Genomic DNA, 23,674 nt, shown 5'->3' on the forward strand with positions numbered 1-23,674 from the left:
TAGCATGTGTCAGGACCTGGCCTCCAGGCTCACTCCATGTGCAGCCTCCAAATCCTTCTGCCTCATTCCTTCCGTTTCCCTAGTCTCCTTTCCTGACTTTCTCCTCCCTCAGCGTTTCTACCTCCCAATTAGTGAGCTCTTTAAGCACAACCATTACCCTGTCCTTGAATAGCTGTCTAATCTAACAGCACGCCCAGGAGTAGTTTACACTAATTAGAAAATAATAGGTCCCAGATTTTTGGCTACAGAAACTGTAGATGGACAGTAAGATTAAATAGTGTCAAGATATGAGATGGTTCCCCTTTAGTTAGCCTCCCAGATTGGAGCTAGCCATGAGGCACAACGTTCTGATCTTCTCCAAAGTTTGGGAGTATTCAGACCGGTGCACAGAGGCATGCATGAGCACAGGCAGATGTCTCAGCAAAGCCAGTCACTACGCACATGTAGACCTTCATGTAGCAGAAGGGAGAGTATTCTTACCTACTCAGGGGCTAGATTTCAATGGTAGGCACATCCCTGAGCAAGGGATGTTGCACGAGCTGCGCTAACCCAGACATAGCCACAGGAGGCATTATGCCATGGACACACTCGCTGAGTCGCAATTCCTCCCCTGTTTCCTCTTTGCTCCTGGGGTGATTTTCTGCTTCCAGATACCAACATTAAATTACTATCGCCCATTGGGTGGCTCCCATACTTTGACTTAACCTCATTTACTTGCTGGCCAAGGCTCCACCCTTTCCCCCACCCCACCTGCTTGGGTGGGGTAATTCGGTGAATAGTTCCAATTGCTCAAATGCCCCAGGTCCTGGTTTCCATGACAGAGTTACATGGGGGGGTGTCTCCTTTGATCAGGCCAATAATCAGAGTCGGAATCTAGCCCCCAAGAGAGGTCTCATGAAGATGAATTAGTTCGGGAAATAGGATACTGCTTAATGTAGAGGTGGCAGATCTGAGCCATTAATGTTCATAAAGTTCTTTGAAGAACTAAGCACTTTGGGTCAGGGATTGTCTTTTGTTCTGTGTTTGTACAACACCTAGCGCAACAGGGTCCTGGTCCATGCCTGTGGCTCCGAAGTGCCATCACAATACCAGTGATTAACAACTCGAACCTTTGTGCTAAGTAGTATTTGGAAAAAAAAAAAAAAAAAAAAAAAAAAAATGTGATTGTCAGAAGCACTACAGTTATTATAAATGTGTTACACTTTTTAAATTATGGAACAGGAAAAAACCAGTGTAAATGTCCACCTGAGCTTCAACACCAAGTGTCAGCTTGAAGCATTTTGAAGAGGTCAAGCTATTAAATCCACAAATCAGGGTCTGAAATGAGAGTGTAGGTTTGGGTTTTATTAGTGCCACCCCCCCCAGTGAGATTTACAATATCCAATGTTAAAGGTTAATGCAAATTTTTCTTTTAATCAGCCAGGATAAGAGGTTTCTAAATTTAAACTTAAAATTGTCACCATTTAAAATAATGTTCCAATGAAAGGTGGTGAAAAATAAATCTATTTTGAATGGCAGAAAGAGAAAAATAGAGTAATCACTTAGCCAAATCATAATTTCATTCCTCGTTATTAGATGGCTTTAGATTGCTTGCTCACTCAAGATTAGGGGCTTGAAGTAAAAGACTGAAATCCTCTTTAGAATCCCGAATTGCTAAATCCTTGGCTATTTCTCCATGATCATGCTTTGTTTCTGAGCCATCTCTCTGTTCAGGACTTAATCTCAATTTATTTGCAAATGAATTCTTCTTTTCTCTTAAACATGATCTCCTACTTTCTAGTAACAGCCATTCCTTTCATTTAAAAAACAAAAACAAAAATATCTCCAAGGCAAACACTTATGCACACATCATTTTTACTCACTTGAGTAGCCCTGTGGTATCTTGACGGTCTACTCCCATGAGTAAAGTTATTCAGGTGCATAGGTCTTTACCTATTTGATTCCAGAAATTGATTCCATAAATCTGTGGTTTTCTAACTGTGGTTCGCAACTCAGTACTGGGTCGCAGAATGTAAGGCACTGGGTTCTGGCGGATCTGGTCAGCACCACCAACCAGTCAGCTCTGCTCAGCAGTGCTGCCTGGCTAAGGCTGTTATAAGCATAATTCCCAATTCTGAACCTTAGCATCCAAAATGTGGGTGCCTGCATGAACCCTCCAAGCTTAATTACCAGCTTGGATCTGATAGCGCTGCCACCAGCCAGATTCCAGTATCTGGCGCACTCTGGTCTCCCCAAAACCTATTCCCTGGGGGACCCAAGACTCAGATTGCCCTATAGTACTTCACAAAGGGAAATAACCCCCTCGCCTGTCTCCTCTTTTTTCCTCCCAGGCTTTTCCCTCCCTGGATGGCCCTGGCGATCCCCTATTTCAATTCCTTGAAAATGCAAACAGAGGAGATCCAGTTTCTTTTCAACCCTCAGTTCAGATCCCTGCAAGGGTAAGCTTTGCAACTCTGACACAAGAGATTTCCCCTCCAGTTTTCCTTGAAGAGAGACTGATAACGCCTTGGCACAGAAGATTCTGATCCCCTTAGCCTCATATGGAAAGAAATCCAAAAGTTTTAGAAAAGAAGAGCTTTATATAAAAAGAAGAAAAGACATTAAAATGGTCTCTGTATCCAAGGTTGACATATACGGCTCAATTGCTTAAAAGAAAAATGAATAAACAGCCTTATCAAAAAGATATACTATATAAACTTCCAGCAAACTACACACATGTAAATACAAAAAAAAATATAGCTATTGTTTATTTACCTTGTACTCAACTTGGAAACAGAGATTAGATAGAGCCTGAAGGTAGAGAGATCCTCTCTCAGAGCCGAGAGAGCACAGAACAGCACAAAGAACACACACCCAAAAAACTTCCCTCCCTGAGCTTTGAAAAATCCGGTTTCCTGATTGGTCCTCTGGTCAGGTGTTTGGCTCCCTTTGTTAACCCTTTACAGGCAGAAGAAACATTAACCCTTAGCTATCTGTTTATGACAAAGGCAGGCTAGTTCCAACCTGTTCTGACCCTGTGCTGTGCCCCAGAAGTGGCCAGCAGCAGGTCCAGTTCCTAGGCGGGGGGGCCACGGGGCTCTACGCGCTGCCCCCACCCTGAGCATCAGCTCCACATTTCCATTGGCTGGGAACTGGCCAATGGGAGCTGGGAGGGGAGGGTTGCCTGCGGGCGAGAGCTGCGTGGAACCACTTGCGGGCCTTTGCCTAGGAGTCGGACCTGCTCCTGGCTGCTTCCGGGGTGCACCATGGTCCGCGGTGCCAAGACAGGCAGGAAGTCTGCCTCTGCATCCCTGCTGCACCACTGCCCAGGAGCTGCCCAAGGTAAGCCCGTGCCCCAATCCCCTGCCCCAGCCTTGAGTGCCCCCAAACCCAGAGCCCCCTCCCCCACCCCAAACTTCTCATTCCCAGCTCTGTTGAGTCGCAGGAATCAACAATTTTCTTCAGCTGGGTTGCCAGAAAAAAGTCTGAAAATGACTGCCATAAATTATATTACTCTTGCACGTTCTCCATTCATTTCAGCTGTGTTCTCAACAATGGTACATACAAAACAATCTGGGAGGGACTAGGATGGGAAAATCATTAGTCCCCACTTAAGCACATTTTTCATGCTTTGCTGAACACGCTCCCTAGGTTCAGATCCTGAATGGAAAGGTTTCTGTTGACTTCATTGCACTTTAGATCAGATCCCTTAATAATTACACCATCTTAGATTGTTAAAATTCTGTCATGTGGTATAATCTAACTGTTCATCATGATTGCTGTGGGCCTGCCTTCTGTAAGGCTCCTCAGAGCTAGAGCCCAGAGTAGCTGACATGCCCACATTGCCACCAGGAAGCCACACAACAGTATCTCCAAGGAGCACTGTGGAGATTAGGTGGCACAGGAAGTGCCAACCAAATGGTCCAGAACCACAGCACCCTGTGACCTTCTGATTGGCCCATGCTCACTCTTTAACCCTGGAGGGTGGCCCACGAAATTGTCTGGGCAACCATGCGGACTCCTGGTCTGCTGAGACTCCCGACCTCAGTTTGCTTGCTGATCTCCAGTCTTTGACCCAGCCTGATTCCAGGCTGGTAACTACCTCTGATCTCCAATCTCTGACCCTTACTCTAGCCTATTGATCTTGGCTCTAGTGATTAGTCTGATCTCTGCTTGCTGACCGCCTCACAATTGTCCTTGACTTGCGGACACCAATCCAGCTGAGACCAGTAGGCAAGACTGCCTGCACCCTGATCCCTTACAGTTTGCCTAGACCACTTTCTATTCCCTCTGTGGAAGTCCCTTAGCAAGGATATGGAAGGGGCAGGTCTTTCAGCACCACCCACCCGACCTCATAGAACTCTGTGGAAGTGGTTTGCTCAACTCCAAACTAAAATTATGTACTTTGTGCCCAAGTGGATCAGCTCCCAGCAGAAAATCAGATGCTCTGCACACAGCTAGGGTGGTCCCAGGAAGAGAAGGCCATGCTCCAGGCTTGAGTTGGGTCACTGCCCTCCCAACAGGGTCCTTCAGTACCTGCACCCCAATGTTTTGAAGGGGTTCCTGAAACAATGCTGTCTTCTCTTCCAGCTCCACCCTCGAATTTATCCCACTGACCAGGCCACGGTGGGATTAATGGTCAGTTTGTTAGTTGGAGACATGCTGGATTGGGCTCCCCCGCTGGAGCAGGACAACTGGAATGCCTTCCTGAGAGCATTTTCTGCATTTTTTGATGACCTTCATTGCAGTTGCTCAGTGGCAGTTGCACTGCGAAGGCCCTTTTCCTGATCTATGCGAACAGCCGCCCCTGCAGGTCCAGGTCCAAGGGCATGAGGAATATACATAGTCTACTATGCTATCCTCAATTTTAAACTGCAGAGGGGGAGACTGTACTAATTAATACATGGGGAGGACTATGTTCCTGAAGAGTGTTCAGCCCTACCTACAACCCCATTTTTTTCCTTTGAAGGTCATCGTTAAGCTCACTTCTTGGGTGCTGAAAACACATTTTGTATTTGTGTGTCAAGGACGTGGTGTTGCAGGATACTATTTTCCTCAAAGACCTGCCCCCTCATGCTTATGTAACCCTTCTGCCAGCAGCAACAAAGGCCATATTCTTACAGTTGGGAGGTCCCTTTTAAGGCTAACAGACACCACTGGCTCAAGACCCTGCCCAGAAATTTGGGGATCACTAAACACTTTCCCGAGGCATCCTTAATAGATGATACTTCCCCACTTCTAAATGCTGAGCATGGTTCTACGTTGAAAAATTAGATATGCCTAACAGTGGTCTGTGAAAAATGTACACCCCTGAGCACCATATTTAGGTCAGTCTCACTCCCCCCACAACCCCACCCCCAGTCAAGACATGGCTAGGTCAATAAAATCATTCTTCCGTCAACCTAGCTACTCTCTGGGTACCAGGTTTGTGGGATCTGTAACTGTGAATTGCATATGTGCTGAAAACAGGGAAAGCAAGGATTCCGAAAAAGGTCTCAAGAGTCTTTTCAGAAAAGGAATAGTGAAACGATAGACAGGAAACTGCATTATGAACAGCTGAAGGAAAGTCATCTGGTTGAGTTACGCAGAGACAGGAAGATCAATACTGAGGACTGGATAAAATCACAGCTAGTAAATTTGCTGTATTCTAATGAGAAGTCAAGGAATGATGGTCCAGGTTTACAGAGGACCTTCAGACTGCCGGCAGAGGGTCCAGCAGCTGGGGGAAGTTTTGGAGCCGACGCCCTGAAAGGAAACAGGGAAGAGGCTAACAGATGCAGCAACTAGATTCTATCCAGACCAAGCACAGCACTGCAGCAGGAGTGTGGATAGCTCAAGCGCTAAAGCAGGAGATGCTGCAGCTGGAGAGGGATCCTGTTTCTGAAATCCAGCCGCTTTCAGACTGGGAGCAGTAGCATCAGAATGAGACAGAAGGAGAAGCAGTGTTAGCATGAAGAGAGAGAAAAGGACAGGGAGCATCAATATCAGATCAAGATGGAGAAACAGCGCCAGCAGAACCATAGACCAGTAGGGAGAGCAGCTAGTCCTCTGGTACCTGTCCCAGTAGATGGTGCAGACTCCAAATTACTTGTGCTTTAGGGAGGGGGATGAAAAAGCGGCAAAGGGGAACATGGTAAAATACCTGGCTCCACTATTGCCTGGGATGAAGGCCTTGGACATTTTCCCCCCTTATGGGAAGGACTATAAAAAGTATGATTTTTGTAGACTGATCCCTGAAGCATATAGGAGAAGGTTTGGGGGAGTTCAGAGAAAAGGGGACATGATATATGCTGAGGTTTCAACTCAAATTAAGGGTTCTGTAAGGAAAGTGGTTGGGGGTTACCGCGGTCAATGAGGCCTTCTTCCTGATCCAACCAACAGACAAAACCTCTGACCCACAGAGGGCCCCAGTCCTTAGGGACGGATTGAAAGAACTTGGCCTATTGAGGTGCTGTAAGACTGGGTCCTAGGTCTGAGCTGAAGCTGTGATGAACTTGGAACCACAAGGAAACCCCTAGTGTGGAGTGTTGAAAGACTGCTCCTGCCAGAGCCCACATGAGAGTAGGGATGAACTCTGTAAGCTGATTAGCATGGGTATATGTTTTCTCTGTAACATTTTGTACCTTAAGAATAAAGTAGGTTTGTTTAGAAAGAACCATGTGGTAACTTATATCTGTAGCAATCTCTCTTATCAGTCTCTCAAACAGGTCTTTTTAGTAGCCTGCCGTCATAGAGAGCTGTTCAGCCTTGACACTCCCTGGTCAGGAGTCAGTCAGACATGGGTCTCAACCTAAGAGAAACAACAGCTGGAAGCCTGAGACTGGGTGTACTTGCTGGACCACTGAGGGGAAATACAGATGCAGTTTCCCTGAACTGTGACATCACCTCTGAGGGGTGAACTAACTATATCTGTGGGAAAACCCTTTCTGTCACTGTAGGAAACATCTACACTATGGGGCTGTAGCTGCAGCACCCTAGCTCTGTTGTCAGCATAGGCAAACCCTTAGTCCATGTATGAAATGAGGAAAGACTTTGTTAGAATCATAGAAGATTAGGGTTGGAAGAGACCTCAGGAGGTCATCTAAATGAACCCCCTGCTCAAAGCAAGACCAACACTAACTAAATCATCCCTGCCAGGGCTTTGTCAAGCCGGGCCTTAAAAACCTCCAAGGATGAAGATTCCACCATCTCTCTAGGTAACCCATTCCAGTGCTTCACTGCCCTCCTAGTGAAATAGTGTTTCCTAATATCCAGCCTAGACCTCACCCACTGCAACTTGAGACTACTACTCCTTATTCTGTCATCTGCCACTACTGAGAACAGTCTAGCTCTATCCTCTTTGGAACCCACCTTCAGGTAATTGAAGGCTGCTATTAAATCCCCTCTTACTCTTCTCTTTTGCAGACTAAATAACCCCAGTTCTTCCTCAGTCTCTTCTCCTAAGTCATGTGCCTCAGACCCCTAATCATTTTCCTTGCCCTTTGCTGGACTCTCTCCAATTTGTCCACATCTCTTCTGTAGCCCCCTTGACTTTGGGGGACTATGTTTTCTCAGGAGGGGAGCCCAGATGCTCTTTCCCGTTCACCTTCAAGGGACAGCAAACTGGCCTACTCCCATTTCCTGGTTTGACAGGCTAGCCAGCAGGCCTCTGACTCCTGCTGTCATCTGTGGGCAGTTAGCCTGCCTGTCCCTCTTCTTACTGGAAGGGTCTCTCAAGAGGGAGAGGGCTGTGTGGGAAGGGTTGTGCCTCCTGCCAGGGGTTGATGGGACAGTGTTGCACCACTTCACAGGACATTCCCCTAGGAGGAAGGGAGATTTGGGTCTGAGGGTATTTACACTGCAGTTAAAAACCTGCGGCTGGCACATGCTTGCTGACTTGGGCTTGCTGGGCTTGGGCTAAGGGGCTGTTCAGTTATGGTGTAGCCACTTTGCAGGGTTCTAGAGCCAAGCTCCAGCCCAAGTCGAAACGTCTACACTGCAATGAAACAGCCCCGCAGCCCCCGCCCAAGCCAGCTGGCATCGGCCAGCCATGGGTTTTAAATTGCAATCTAGAAATACCCTGAGTGTCCTTTAATAAACCAAAAAAAGGGGTTGGGGAGGGAAGTCACCCATTCCTAGCAATGACTTGTTTTGTTTTGAATAGTTAAGTTGAATAGCACATTGCAATGGATGTGTTTCTTAGGCCAGATATACTCTGCAGAGTTTTGTCAGCAGAGCTACATCAGTTAGGAATGGGGATGGGTGGAGGGAACCACACACCCTACACGAAATAGCGATGCTGGCAAAAGCCCCAATGTAGACACAGCTATGCCGACAGATGAGCACTTCTGCTGGTATAGCTAATATTGTTCAGGGAGGTGATATTACTATGTCAACAGAAAAACGTCTTCTGTCAGCATAAGCTGCATCTACACTAGGGACCATCTGTAGTGTAGACGAGGCCTAAAAGATACACACTAGCTCAACCAGAAGTTATAGGCTTGTTACAGCTCTCATTTGGTTAAATTCTCTGGTCTGTGTTATACAGGAGGTCAGACTAGATGCTCACAATGGTCCCATCTAGACCTAAAATCTAGGAATGTGAATTGTCTGTTTACTGAAGTTAAAGCCATAAACAATAGTCAAGCAAGGTGTCCTGGGGCTAGCCCTCGAAAGGGAGTCAAATGCCCAGCCTCATTAGCCAACCAAGGCCCACCTGGGGATAGTTAACTGCCTGAGTAGCGTGCAGACAGCTAATTAAGTAAGAGTGCCTGGACCTAATAAAAGGTTTAGGGGAGCTCTGTTAGGAGAGCTTTGAGGAAAGAAGGCGAGTGTTAATGAGGCAGAGGTCATGCTCCTGAAGCAGGTGGGCTGAGTGAATTACAAGTCACTTCAGGCAAGGAGGCCTGGAAGAGACCCTGACCAAGCTGGGGAGAGACTGCAGAGCTCTCCAGGCAGCAGAGAAGGCTGAGGCCTTACAGCAGAAGGATCCGCTGCTGGAACTCAGAGACTTCTGTGTGAGGACTTAAGTTTTATTTGGGCTCTGAGGTAACAGCCTTGAAACCCCAGTACAAGTGCTCCTTTCAGAAGGCTTATTAAATGGAGACACTGCTGTAGAGTGCTTGGCTTCTCCTTGATCAGGCTGCTAAAGTGAACTCATTGTTATATCACTGAGGGGGAACTGAGGAAGCCCACATAAGAGCCACACTCAAATGCAAAGAGATGCTTCGGAGATGACAGCGCCTTCTACACAAGGGTTAAGGCTCGATCTAGCTCCCATTGACGTCAGCAGAACCAAGAGCAGTCCCCAAAATGTCAAGGTTGCCTGAGCCTTATCATATAAATCCATTTATTTGCCTAATCAAAGAGATCCTGTTAACTACACTTTCCTGAACAACAAATACAGCTGCAATTACTTTTGGCACAGAAGAGCAAACAAGCCAGTTATCTTTCATAAACCATTGCTCTCTGTATCCCATTTTAAAGGCAGTATTGAAAGTGTTGCTACAAGCTTTTTTCGGATATTCAGGGAGAGCAATTTCTGCCCGCAGATTCTCTTAGACCCTGATCCTGCATCAGCAAAGACAATGGGAGCTTTGCCATGGACTATAATTGTTAATTTTGCAGTGTCACCTAGAAACCACAACTGAGATCAGGGCCCCATTGTGCTAGGTATTGTACATACGTAGTTAGAGACAATCCCAGGCCTACGGAACTTCCAGTTTAATGACTAGGTTGTGGCCCATTCTGCATGCCAGTCCAAGGTGGTAAGGAGGCATACAGCACCCCCTTTTCCCCCCATGTGCTACAGAGCCACTTCCTACACATGTGGGAAAGCAGGCTGCTCAGAACTACAATGATCCCCTCTCTTGCAGATATACAGGAAAGGGGGGTAGGAGTGGAGTACGAACAACACGTTCCAATACACCACTTGCATAGCTACCCCAGCATTTCAAGGAGTGTGCTCTGTGCTGGGTATAGACCTGTCACAGTGCACCTCCTCCCCGCGGCAAGGGGGAGACTGGGACAAAGATTGTGACTCCAGGCTGCCCCAACAACAGAATGCTTGGGTCTAGATTATAATGTTGTGATCTAGCCCTGAATGGACCAGACAGACAAAGGGTAGCAGAACAGAATGTTTGCTGTCCCATTCTTACAGATGGGGAACCAAAGCAGAGGCTTTCGCAAGGTCACACAGGGAGGCTGTAGCAGAGGAGGAAATTGGAACCAGATCTCCTGAATCCCAGGCCCAGGCTTTAACAAAGACTGGTCAGCATCTCCAAAGCACCAACCATATGTATCTAGGTCATCTCCCACAGAGTTCTTGGTGGCTGTTGCGTCACCTTCTTACCAGGAGCGGCACCAGGGTTTTGGCGCCTGAGACGGGGGTCCTTCCATGCTCCCGGTCATTGGTGGCAATTCTGTGGCGGGGGGGGGGGGGGGTCCTTCCGTGCTCCCGGTCTTCTGGACACTTCAGTGGCCAGTCCCGGAGCGAGTGAAGGACCCACCGCAGAAGGCAGCAAAATCCTGCCCTCAGCAACCGCCTAGGTCACCTAAATGGAAGCGCTGGCCCTGCTTCTGACATGCCTCCTTCCTCTGCACCCAGTCCTGCCATACACCACACTGGGCAAAATCCTTTTGGAGTGTATTGTGTCTTTGCTTCTCACTTGATTTATCAGTGCCAAGTGTCTGAACTGCTCTTTTCTCTTCTGACTAAGGCTAGAAAACATGCCTCAAAGTGATACATTGAAGGAGCTCAACACCTGTAGCTTAATAAAGAGAAGGGTAAGGGGTGATGTAGGGGGCCAGACTCATCCCTGCAGCGCCTCCTGCTGGTGATTTCTGGGAATTAGCTCAATTTCCAGGCTGGCGATCTGCCTGTCCTCTTGGCCCTATGTCCCTTCCAGGACCCCGGTGCTCCTTTACTGGGTCTCCCCCTCCCAGGGGAACCCCCATCCCACTATCCCCACTTTGCCTTAGTATTGGCTACTGCCCAGTCTCCATCTAGCCCCCACACCCTAGGGCAGACAGCAGTATCAGCCACTCATCATAGGCAAAGGGGTTTGGACCTGCTGCTTTTGCCTACCCCTGGGCCCCCCCCCCAACCCCCGGTACCTCTTAGCCTTATGCTAGGCCACAGCCTGGGGCTTTCCAGGCAGGAGCTCTCCAGCTCCTCTGCCTTTCCTCAGCCCCGCTCCGCTCTAGGTACCTTGTCTAACTCCCTGCAGCCAGGCCCTTCTCCCTCTACAGGCAGAGAGAGAATGTTTGCTCCTGGCTTCCCTGGCCTTTTTATACAGGCCAGCTGTGGCCTGACTAGGTGTGGCCCAGCTGCAGCCCCTTCCCCAATCAGCCCAGTTTATAGAGCTGCAGCTTTCAGGCCCTGCCAGGCCACTTTTTAAACCCCTCAGGGCAGGAGTGGGTAACCAACCCTTTTACAGGTGACAGTGGAGAACAAGCTTAGGTCTGTTTCAACATGTGTTTTGCAATGTTCTCAAAATTCTCTCCTACTTTTGTGTAGCCTTTGGAGATTCTTTTCTCCCCTCTTGATCCTCATGACACACCTTCTCTGGGGCAACTTGAGTTGTTGGTTACAGGAAAAAATACTCTGAGGACAACATTAAGGAGAAGAGATGAAAATAAACTCATTTGAGCATGGGGGGAGGCTGCTTAGCCTGGTTTCCCCCTGCCTTGCCTCTTGTGTTGTTGTCTACAAATGACAAAATGGAACAGTTAAATGTTTCCATACTGCTTCGGTAGCAAACGTATAACTGCTTTTCAGTGATATAAATAACTAAACCAGGTTCAAAACAGAGGAGAATCAGGCCCATTGGCTTTGTGCTGTTTATTTCCTCTCTCTCAATCACACTCCACTTCCATTACTATTCATGATGGAAGAGTTCTGACTTCTTCTATTGCTAAAAAATCCATTCTTTCACTATCATCTCTGCTAATAAAACCCAAGCCCATCCATTTGGCCCTCTCTCCCCTTGACTATCATTACCATCTTCTCTCCAGGTTTCTTCACTGCCGTGCACTGCCACTTCTTCAGGCATCATCCGCTTTTGCCACACCACTCTACTCCTTAAATCCCTTCACTCGTGTTTTACCGTATAAAGTGCAAGTTGCTTACCCTCCCTGTTCTATACAAGTTCCTGATACGTGATTTATTGGGTTGTTCATTATTTTATTTGTTCTATTTCTCCACCAACCAGCATCGACAGAGCTCGTGATCTTTCACTGCAACTGCCAGCGAGGGCCGTTCCTTTGAAACCTGCCAGCATATCATTTCATTAGTCATTTTTTTTTTGTGAACTAAGCCAAAAATAAGGAGAAACTTTCCACAAAACACTTGAACAATGGACTCGCAGTCACTTAACATAACAGAAAAGCACATGTGCGTACACATGATAGCTGAGAGGTTTCCAAACTTCATCATAGTGTGGACAACATTTTAATAATGAGACTGACCTGTGGACGCCTGCCCTCCTGTTAACAATAGCACTGACCACGTCTCTGGCCGTTCAGAGGTCTTACAACAACCTGGGGCCAATCACAGCAACAGCCAGTAACTGTCATTGAAACCAATATGACTAACACTCATTTCTTACATAAAGCTTTACCATCTCAAAGTGCTGCAGTGTCACCTATTAAATACTAATGCGCACAGGTCAATAAGGTCATTCTTTCCATTTGACACGAGGCAGCTAAGGCAGAAAGATGAACTGTCTTGCCCAAAAGGACTTCAGATCTGGGATTAGAAATCGAGTTCCTCTCCCCAGTCCTGTGCTCAGACATGAGCAAGTTGCACATGGAAGGGCTGCAGGATTGGAAGACGTCTGTTTCTCTCCTGCTGTGTCACTGGCACTAGGCCTCCAAAGCCCACTCTACTCATTCGGACATATAGATTCGTAGTATCTACGATCAGGATGGACCATTATGATCATCTAGTCCATCTGACCTACGTTATAGAGGTCAAAGAATCTCACCCAATTCCTGCTGCATCTTTCCTGTCATGTAGCAGCTTCCAGAGTGTAGTAGGACTACTGAGCATCCCATAAGGAGCTGCAGAAGCCAGATATACCCCCTCACCATAGTCCTTCATTCAAGACCCCAGTCCCAAACATCCCCACTGTCCTACCAGCTCTGTAATTTACCTGATCCCATGTGCTCAGCTGTCAGTTTCCTTCTCCTCAAAATTCAAGGGACAGTCTCTGAGTTAATGTAGGATGGCTCACAAGTGACCTTGTTCCTTGGCATGTGAGGAGTTAAAAGAGTGGCTGGCATGCTGCTTCCTGGGCTTCAGAACAGAGAGCTATCTGTTCATGCCAAGCCCAAAACTCATGAGCACAATGTGAATCTGTCCCTACACTTTTAACATGCCTTCCCAATTAGGCTGTTAGGCAGCAGACACTGAACTCTGTGCACAGCTGCTGTGGATTTACTCTGGGATGATGGCTGAAGCTGCTAATCAAAACATCAGAGGGAAATGGATTTTTTCCACGTTAGTTTTTGGACTCATTTCGGCATGTTCTTCTGTCTATCTTTGTTGCTTGTTTTAATGTCTCCACCAGTAAATAATCTGAAAACATTTCATTCTTCTCTTTCTTTATTCAGTGTGGGAGGATTCCTGATGGTTTATGTGCTTTCAGCTTGGGGCAGGTTCGTCACACTCTCACTGATGCTGCTCAGCCTAGTAGAGCAGAACGAAACGTTTGCACCAGAACTCAGCTTGGGCCTCAGTCAACACCCCCACCCCTGAACATTCCCAAACTTTGGCTCAGAACTGAATTTAGCAGCTAGCTCCTGCCTCTAGAGCTGGTTGCACTAAACTTCCACACCCAGCCTGTGGAAAGAATGGGTTCTAGATCCGAACTGTTCAGCCTAGGCCCTCTCTAAGCAAAATCTGAAAGCAAGTGAAACTTGCTGTTACTAACTCATGCAAAAGTCATGGTTTTGCCACAGAAACTTAATGAAACTCTGTGGTTTCCACTGTTTCCTGTTGAGCAGTAGACTGGGACTCAGGAGATATGGGTTCTATCCTGGAGTGGCGGAAGCTCTCTAAAAGTGTGTGTGTGTGTGGGGGGACCACTGGCAGCCCTCCCACTTTTGAAAGTGATGGGGCCAGGGCTCTCCCCCCCCCAACCCCCATTCTGGGACCTCTGGTTCTATCCTGGCTCTGCTTGCTGGGTGGTGACCTGGAACAAGTTACATCATCTCTCTGCACCTCAGTTTCCCCATCAATAAAATGGGGCTAATGATACTGTCCTCATTTGTAACGCACATTGAGATCTACTGAGGACAAGTGCTATATAATAGGTAGGTATATATTGTAAATGAAATGCGTAGAGTACAAATCCAGCTGCGTTGAAACCGAATCTGTGCCTGGGCCACAACTCAGTGAGAGTACTGATTACCCTCAGCTCTGCCAGCTTTCTGTGGAGGACTATGTGCCCTATTCAGTCAAGCCAGTGCCTCCTTTTCCCCCCAGATCTCATCTTAAATTCTCCACGTGTGTATTAGCCTCACTCAGCTAGAGCTTATAGAAGGGCGGCTTTGTCACATGGAGCATGTTTAGCCTGCAATGTCGCCAATCCTAAATATTCAAATGCATGAGCCAGGCCAGGACCCAGAAATTGTGAAACTGGCTTAAAAATCATGAGCTTTAAAAACAAATACAGATGGAGTTCTTTTTATTTGCCTTTTGATCCATTAGGGTTCATGTTTTCAAGCTTATCCCTGCACCTATGAGGGTAAGAGACTTACTTTTGAAAACTAGAGTGCAGAATCTGACACAGTCATGTAACTTCAGGGGGTAGGACATTAAAAGAAACACTAACAGTGCGAAACTCAGGATAAAGTGGCAAGAGTTGGCAACACTGAGAAAAGCAGTGTCCTATTTGCTAACTAGCCTGAGTTAATAAACAATAATACCTAGCTTCTATATAGAGCTTTTTATTAGCAGATCTCAAAATGCTTTACAAAGGAGGTTGGTCTTCTCAGCCCCATTTTACAGATGGGAAAACGCAGGCACCCAGGTCACCCAGCAAGTGAGTGACACAGCTGAGAATGGACACCCCCCCCTAGGTTTCCCAAATCCCAGACTAGTGCACTATCCATTAGCCCATGCTGCCTGCTGAATTACCCAGGGCATATTATGCCAGCCCAGAACATTTCACATTGGCTGCTTGTAAATGGGCAGGTTGAATTTAAGGTGGTGCTGGTGATCCCACTACTGCATGAGTTCTCAATAGGCTCTGTCAGGCCTTTGCCGGCTCAGTCCATCTTTCACTATTTTTAAAAATCAACTTCAAACTTCCTAACACCAAGTGTCTCTCTCTAGCCACTGGTGTCCTGTACATATGGCCTGCTTCCTTTTATCACTTACCTTCCCTTTGTGGGTTTTATTTGTTAAGCTTTCAGAAGGTGGCCTTTACTCTAACATTTTCAAATACATTGCATCAGACCTGTGACCACCTGGCATTTAATGGTTGCCGGGGTACTTTGCACCATGGCCACTCAGAACTTCCCAGGAGCACTGTGGCTAGAATGCAGCACCTCCAGCTCCACAGACCTCTTAATGCTTGAGCTAAAAAGGGCCTTTGTGGGTCTTAGGACTGATCAAATCATGGGGCAACTTTTTTGTGACAATTTTGTGACATCACTGGTTGTTGTGCGTGGTTTTGTTTGTGTTTGTTTCCCAAAATCCAAAATTTTGTTGCTCTATAGCTGGTTTCCCCCACACACCCTGCCCTCAAAAATCCTAAATCTAATTTTGGACACAATGTTGAGTAATCTTTTCATCAAAATATTGATGGAAAAAAATTATTGGAATTTTGAAACTTTTTGACAAGCTTGAGTTAGCATGTAGAGACACCAACTTAGAACAGACTTTCCAGCAGTTCTGATTCGGCTCAGGGCAGGCAGTGGTTTTATGTACACAGATACTATTATTATTTACTTTTTGTTTGCACTGCAGTACCACCCAGTCCTGGACCAGGGCCCCATTGTGCTAGGTGCTGTACAAATGCAGAACAAAAAAAGTCAGCCCTTGCCTCAAAGAGTAGGAACCTGTAAAGAACAGAACAGAACTACGCTCATTACACTGTGATGATGTCCCACAGCCCAAGGGATCCAGTAGAAACACATCACTCTATATTGCTTCTTGTGAGCTTTATACATAAAATTTCTGTTGTTTTCTACAATCTTTTTGAGCTCAGGCTAAATTTCTTTTAACCTGCTAATGAATTCAACGTCTTCATAGGTATAGTTGCTGCCTGATCATCTTTGGAACTGCAGGTTAATATAACAGTTGCCCAACACCTTGTAAGCCTGAATAGCTACACACCAGAACTTGGTAATGTCATTTAGTCACATCCTTTGCAATTGGATCTCATCCACACCTGTGTTATTATTACTCACTAATGTTTTTAAGGCACCCATCGCTATAGCATCGAGGTACGAAGGTTTTTCAGTAACATCGCAGTAAATCCTGCACTATGCAGAGCCCTCATAATTCCCAAGATCATATGTCTACATTACAGCTGCTAGAGCAGCAAAGCGATTGTGCGGCAGTGCCATAGTGTAGCTGCTGCTCCATCAACGGATGGGGTTTTTCCATTGATGGAGTTAATCCAGCTCCCTGAGAGGCAGTAGCCAGGCCAATAGAAGACTTCTTTCATGCACCTTGCAATGTCTATAATGGGGTTAGGTTGAACTAACTACAGTGCTCAGGGTGCAAAATTTTTTACACCCCAGAGCAATGTAGCTAAGTCATCGTAAGTTTTAAGTTTAGACCAGGCCTAAGACTCCATCCTGTCGGAAGTCAATAGGAGTTGACGGTACTCAGCACTTCGTAGGATTAGCCCTGCTGCACCCACGTGGTAGACTTTAAGATCCAAATCTACCCTTTCCGCATGTTTTTAAATATATTAGGCCTGATCTACCACTGCCTTGTAGCTTGTGTAGTAAGATCCAGATCCTCAAAGATATTTAAGCTCCTAACTACCACTGACAGAAAAAATACCTTTGCACCTCTGGGCCTAAACACATTTAGCTAGACCCATTCTGCATAGGAAGGTGCAGACAGCTACATAACATGTAAAGCAGTGCAAAATCAGGCCCATAATGATGAGGAACAAACAGTGATACTTCCCCCCACCCCCACCAAATAAAAGTTCAGGCAACATAAGAAAAGGAAAAAAATACAAAACCTTTAGCAGGTCTGGAAACTGGCAGTAATCCCACAGATTTTATTTAAAATGGCAGTGTAGTAACACAAGGCCACCACACAGGGGCGTGTGAGTTTGAGAATCATTGTAAACTGCAGGGAAACAATAATGAACAAGGTGGTTGTTTTTTCTTTATCCATTGTGGGTGAGAGTGGGGAGACTGGTTTTGTGCAGTATCTGTAAGCCCTTTGTTTTCTTGTTGGCTACTCTTGTGATGGGGCAGACACTGCAAAAAGGATCTAGGGTTACACTGGACGAGAAGCTGGATATGAGTCAACAGCGTGTCCTTGTTGCCAAGAAGGCTAACAGCATTTTGGCCTGTATAAGTAGGGGCATAGCCAAATCGAGGGATGTGATCATTCCCCTCTATTCGGCATTGTGATCATTTCCCTCATCGGCATTGATGAGGCCTCATCTGGAGTACTGTGTCCAGTTTTGGGCCCCACACTACAAGAAGGATGTGGAAAAATTGGAAAACATTCAGCGGAGGGCAACAAAAATGATTAGGAGGCTGGAGCACATGACTTACAAAGAGAAGCTGAGGGAACTGGGATTGTTTAGTCTGCAGAAGAGAAGAGTGAGGGGAGATTTGATAGCAGCCTTCAACGACCTGAAGGGGGTTCCAAAGAGGATGGAGTGACTTGTTCTCAGCAGTGGCAGATGACAAAACAAGGAGCAATATCTCAAATTGCAGTGGGGGAGGTTTAGGTTGGATATTAGGAAAAACTTTTTCACTCAGAGGGTTGTGAAGCACTGGAATGGGTTACCTAGGGAGGTGGTGGAATCTCCTTCCTTAGAGTTTTTAAGGTCAGGCTTGACAAAGTCCTGGCTAGGATGATTTAGTTGGGGATTGGTCCTGCTTTGAGCAGGGGGTTGGACTAGATGACCTCCTGAGGTCCCTTCCAACCCTGATATTCTATGATTCTATGAAACGATTTCCAGTGAGCTGCAGCCAAAAGCACGTCTGTTATATTTGAACCCAAGCCTTCTCAGCCAGCAGAGCAAGGGTTACAACCTGGCTGGGATTTGACTGGCCTGGCTGGGTTTTTTAACGTATTTGCCAGTTGCCAGAAAAATAATTTAATCTGCCAGGTTTTGTTGTTTTTTTTTTACATGGATCTATAGATTGACATTATTATTACAATGCACTGGGATATCTAATGAGAGAAGTTTCTGTTTCCAGCAAAAGATGCTGCAGTGTTCCCATTTGTGTAGTTTCAATAAGGAAATGATGTTATCAATCTAATCTATATGTGTTATCTCTCTAGATACTATTTAATGGCTGTTGAAGCAGGGTGTGGGGGGGGGTGCCTTGTGGTTGGAGGTGGCAGGCTTGCCTTGTGGGAGTAAGGGGTGGATATTTTACATTTCAAAGGTGGTAACCGTAGCCTGCTCTTTGTACTGTGCTTGCCACTGGGTGTTGGCCTTTTGTTTTGCACATTTTGAAGTCCATGGGTGACATTCACCCTAATGCAGAGAGGACAGAGAGGCCAGTCCATGCCTATGTGCCACCTAAGTTCTATTTAAGAGACATTTTTATTGCTTATGTGCAGGTAGGCTAAGGGCTGGTCTACACTACGAGGAAAATCGATCTTAGATATGCAACTTCAGCTACGTGAATAACGTAGCTGAGGTCGAAGTATCTAAGATAGAATTACTCACCGTCCTCACGGCGCGAGATCGATGTCCGCGGCTCCCCCTGTCGATTCCGCAACTCCGTTCGGGTTGGTGGAGTTCCGGAATCGATATAAGCGTGTTCGGGGATTGATATATCGCATCTAGATGAAACGCGATATATCGATCCCTGAGCAATCAATTGCTACCCGCCGATAAGGCAGGTAGTGAAGATGTAGCCTTAGTGATGCTGGCTCCCTGTGTGGGAGGGAGGAGGTGGAGTCACCCAGTGCCTAATTCTGGACACCATTCTCTCCCCCAGCACCGTCACCCACATGGGAGTAGAAACCCAACGAACTCACACAAGTTCTTGGCATGGTTCTGTTAGGGGAATGGGATTCTATTCCCACCACCCCACAAAGAGGCTGGAGGTTCCAAGCCCAAATACCACAAAGCTCAGCAATGCTGGAGGCCAAAGGCCTCTCACTGCTTCCTCCTCCTCCTGGCTGACCTAGTACCTAGATCTCTTGATTCCCACACCACTGACTCCACCCACTAGGCCACACTACCTGTCATGTTGGAGAAAGCCTTCCAGGGCAGACATTGTTTCTTTAGCTGTGTTTGCACAGCACCTGGTCAGGGTGCATGAGAATAGATTGTAAATGGCTCAATCCATCAGCCACTTGAGGGGGGCTAAAGAGCCACATTGGGTTAGTGTGGACTGCAACAGCAACTTGGTCTATGCTGGCGGTGGCGTAGTGGGTATGTGTAGCTACATATCATGACGCCCCAGTCCACACTGCAGTGAGTAGCTACATGCAGCCGTGAAAGGCTTTTGCAGGGAGGAGGCAGCAGGGAAACACTCTGCAAGCAGGCAGGTGACGGGACAACACACAGCTTAAAATAGCAGTGCAAACAGGGGAGATGCTGCCTGGGTGTGCAGAGAGACGTGTAGGGTACATACCCTAAGGTTCTGGTGTAGCTGTATGCCACTCGCCTGAGCAGTGCCTCACTATCTACACGGCTGTTTATACCCGTGCCAAGGGCAGCGTGCCGTGTATATACTCAACACGTAGCTGCAAGTGTAGACCTACCTTAAACAGGAGTTAGAACAGGCCCAGTACTTCAGTGAGAGCTTGATCCCGTACAGCAGAGGTGTGGTCAGTTGGCAGCAGAAGAGCAAAATAAAAGCACTGTGCAGAAAACGGTGAGCAGGGCAAGCCGAGCCTGCATGCATTAGCACAGTGCTGTGCAGCTGCCGAGTTACGCCTCCCTATTAGCAAGAGCATAGGTGCCAACTCCGTGGGTGCTCTGGGGCTGGAGCACCCACGGGGAAAAACTGGTGGGTGCAGTTCCCTGGCCCGCTTCCCCGCCCCAGCTCACCTCTGCCTCTGCTCCGCCTGCTTCCCTGAGTGCGCCGCCACGTCCTGCTTCTCCCCCGTCCCTCTCAGCGCCAGGAAACAGGTGTTTCACGCAGCAAGCAGTGGGAGGGAGGGGGAGGAGGAACGCAGTGTGCTTGGGGAAGAGGAGGGGCTGGGTCGGGGGTTTGGGTGAGGGGTCCAATGGGCAGGGAGGGGCAGTGTTGGGCGGGCCAGGGGAGTGCGAGCACCTCTGGCGCAAGGAAAGTTGGCGCCTGTGAGCAAGAGCAGTCAGGCTCAAGAGGGAGCAACACTATTTAGGTGTTCCCCATTCAGCAATGCAATACCTAAGGCCTGGTCTACACTACGCCGTTTAAACCGATTTTAGCAGCGTTAAACTGATTTAACGCTGCACCCGTCCACACAATGAGGTCCTTTATATGATATAAAGGGCTCTTTAAACCGGTTTCTGGACTCCTCCCTGACGAGAGAAGTAGCGCTGAAATCGGTATTACCATATCGGATTAGGGTTAGTGTGGCCGGCAAATCGACGGTATTGGCCTCGGGCGGTATCCCACAGTGCACCATTGTGACCGCTCTGAACAGCAATCTGAACTCAGATGCACTGGCCAGGTAAACAGGAAAAGCCCACGAACTTTTGAATTTCATTTCCTGTTTGCCAGCGTGGAGCTCTGATCAGCACGGGTGGCCATGCAGTCCCAAATCCAAAAAGAGCTCCAGCATGGACTGTGTGGAGATACTGATCTGATCGCGATTGGGAGACAAATCTGTTCTATCACAGCTCCGTTACCGAAGACGAAATGCGAAGCATTTGAAAAAATCTCCAGGCTATGATAGACAGAGGCCACAGCACAGTGCTGTGTGACAAGCGTAACAGAAAGTCAAAGAATCAAATGGATGCTCATGGAGGGAGGGAGGGGTACTGAGGACTCCAGCTATCCACAGTCCCCGCAGTCTCTGAAAGCATTTGCATTCTTGGCTGAGCTCCCAATGCCTGTAGGGTCAAACACATTGTCCGATGTTTTAGGGTATATGTTGTCAGTTTACTCCCCCTCCCCTACCGTGAAAGAAAAGGGAAAACAATCATTTCTTGACTTTTTTATATGTCATCCAATGTCTACTGCATGTTGCTGGTAAACGCGGTGCTGCGCCACTGAACAGCAGTATCCTCTCCCCTCCCTTCCCCGGTGGCAGACGGTACAATATGACTGCTATCCATCGTCATCATCAGCCCATGAGTGCTCCTGGCTGGCCTGAGGTGAGGTCGGCTGGGGGTGCCTGGGTAAAAATAGGAATGACTCCCGGTCATTCCCGGTAGATGGTACAGAACAGCTGGTAACCGTCCTCATCATAGCAACAGGGGGCTGAGTTCCATCAGCCCCTCACCTTTCACGTCTAAAGAAAAGATTCTGTACTGCCTGGACTATCATAGCAGCAGGATGCTGGGCTCCTCTCCCCCGCCACCCTTTAATGTCCTGCCTGGACTATCATAGCAGTGTTTCTTATTCCTGCATTCTTTATAACTTCATCACACAAATGGGGGACACTGCCACGGTAGCCCAGAGAGGTTGGGGGAGAAGGGAATCAACAGGTGGGGTTGTTGCAGGGGCACTCCCCATGAGTGGCATGCAGCTCATCATTTCTGTGGGATCTGACACGGAGCGGCTGTGCTCTCTGGTTCTCTGATACATTGGTTCTCTAGTACACTTGCCCCATATTCTAGGCAGCACTGACTCTATTTTTAGATAAACCATAAAGGAGGGATTGACTGGGGGAGTCTTTCCCATTTTTGTCTTTGCGCCCCGGCCGACCTCAGCGAAGGGCAGCCAGGAGCACCCATGACAGCAGCAGACGGTAGAGAACGACTGATAACAGTCATCTCATCACCAATTTACAATGGCACAGCAGACGGTACAGAACGACTATTAACCATCTCAGCTACCTTGCAATGGCAAATGAATGCTGCTGTGTAGCGCTGCAGTACCGCCTCTGTCAGCGGCATCCACTACACATACAGTGACAGTGACAAAAGGCAAAACGGGCTCCATAGTTGCCATGCTATGGCATCTGCTAGGGCAATCCAGGGAAAAAGGGTGCAAAATGATTGTCTGCCATTGCCTTCATGGAGGAAGGAGTGAGTGACGACATTTACCCAGAATCACCCGCGACACTGTTTTTGCAACATCATGCATTGGGATCTCAACCCAGAATTCCAATGGGCGGGGGAGACTGCGGGAACTACGGGATAGCTACGGGATAGCTACCCACAGTGCAACGCTCCGGAAATCGACGCTAGCCTCAGTACATGGACGCACACCACCAAACTAATGTGCTCAGTGTGGCCGCATGCACTCGACTTTATACAATCTGTTTTACAAAACCGGTTTATGTAAAATCGGAATAATCCCGTAGTGTAGACATATCGTAAGTCCCATTGGCTTCTAACTCCTAGAAGCTTTGCTTGGCATTACAATGAGAGAGATGTGAATCACCGATAACCCATTTTTTGGTTGGCTGGCCAGCCTGAACAATGGAAAACAAAACTGTTTCAGGGTGACCCAAGATCATAGAACCATGGGATAGATGGGACCATAAGGGTCATCTAGTCTAAACCCCTGCCAAGATGCAGGGTTTGTGGTGTTTAAAGGTGAATGTTTTCCAGCCTTTTTGGAAAACCGAAAAAGGAGAAAAAATTTGTTTCAGGTTGAATGGATCTTTTTATTTTCTGAGAGTTTTTTTCAACCTTTAAAAAACAATAAAATTGATGTAAAATTTGGCCACAAAATCGTTGAAATTGAAGCATTTCATTTAGAAAATGTCGAAACAAAATGTTTTTATTTTTTTGAATTTTCCTGAAACTTTTTTTTTTTGACTGAAGCAATTCAGCCAATTCGATGTGAAGTCACAAAATGTTTTGGTTGATCCTGAACTGCGTTTTTTTGGTGAAAAAGCTTTGTCTTCAAAATCATGCACAGATCTCATTGCAATGCCTTTCAAAATCTGGATCTGAGTGCCAGATGAACATGAGGATGATGCTTAGGACTAGTTTCCTCAGAAACACTGATTCTTGCCTCCACCCCACCCTTTTGTATCCTGCACACGTAAGTATGGCAGTGGGCCCCTCAATTCATGAAGGTACTCCAGTGTACTCTGCAGAGTAAGGGCTGGTCTAAACAAGGATGGGTGGGTGGGGGGAATCGATGTAAGATACACAACTTCAGCTACGAGAATAGTGTAGCTGAAGTTGACGTATCTTATTTAGACTTACCTCCCGTCCTCACGGCGCAGGATCAATGGCTGTGGCTCCCCCGTCGACTCTACTTCCGCCTCTCGCCATGGTGGAGTTCCAGAGTCGATGGGGAGCGTGGCGGGGATCAATTTATCGTGTCTAGATGAGACGCGATAAATTGATCCCCAATAGATTGATTGCTACCTGCCGATCTGGCAGGTAGTGTGGACATACACTAAGGATCGTTTCCTGAATAGGGGCCCGGG

This window comes from Chelonoidis abingdonii, chromosome 6 (assembly GCF_003597395.2).
Source record: "Chelonoidis abingdonii isolate Lonesome George chromosome 6, CheloAbing_2.0, whole genome shotgun sequence".
Taxonomy (NCBI): Eukaryota; Metazoa; Chordata; order Testudines; family Testudinidae; genus Chelonoidis; species Chelonoidis abingdonii.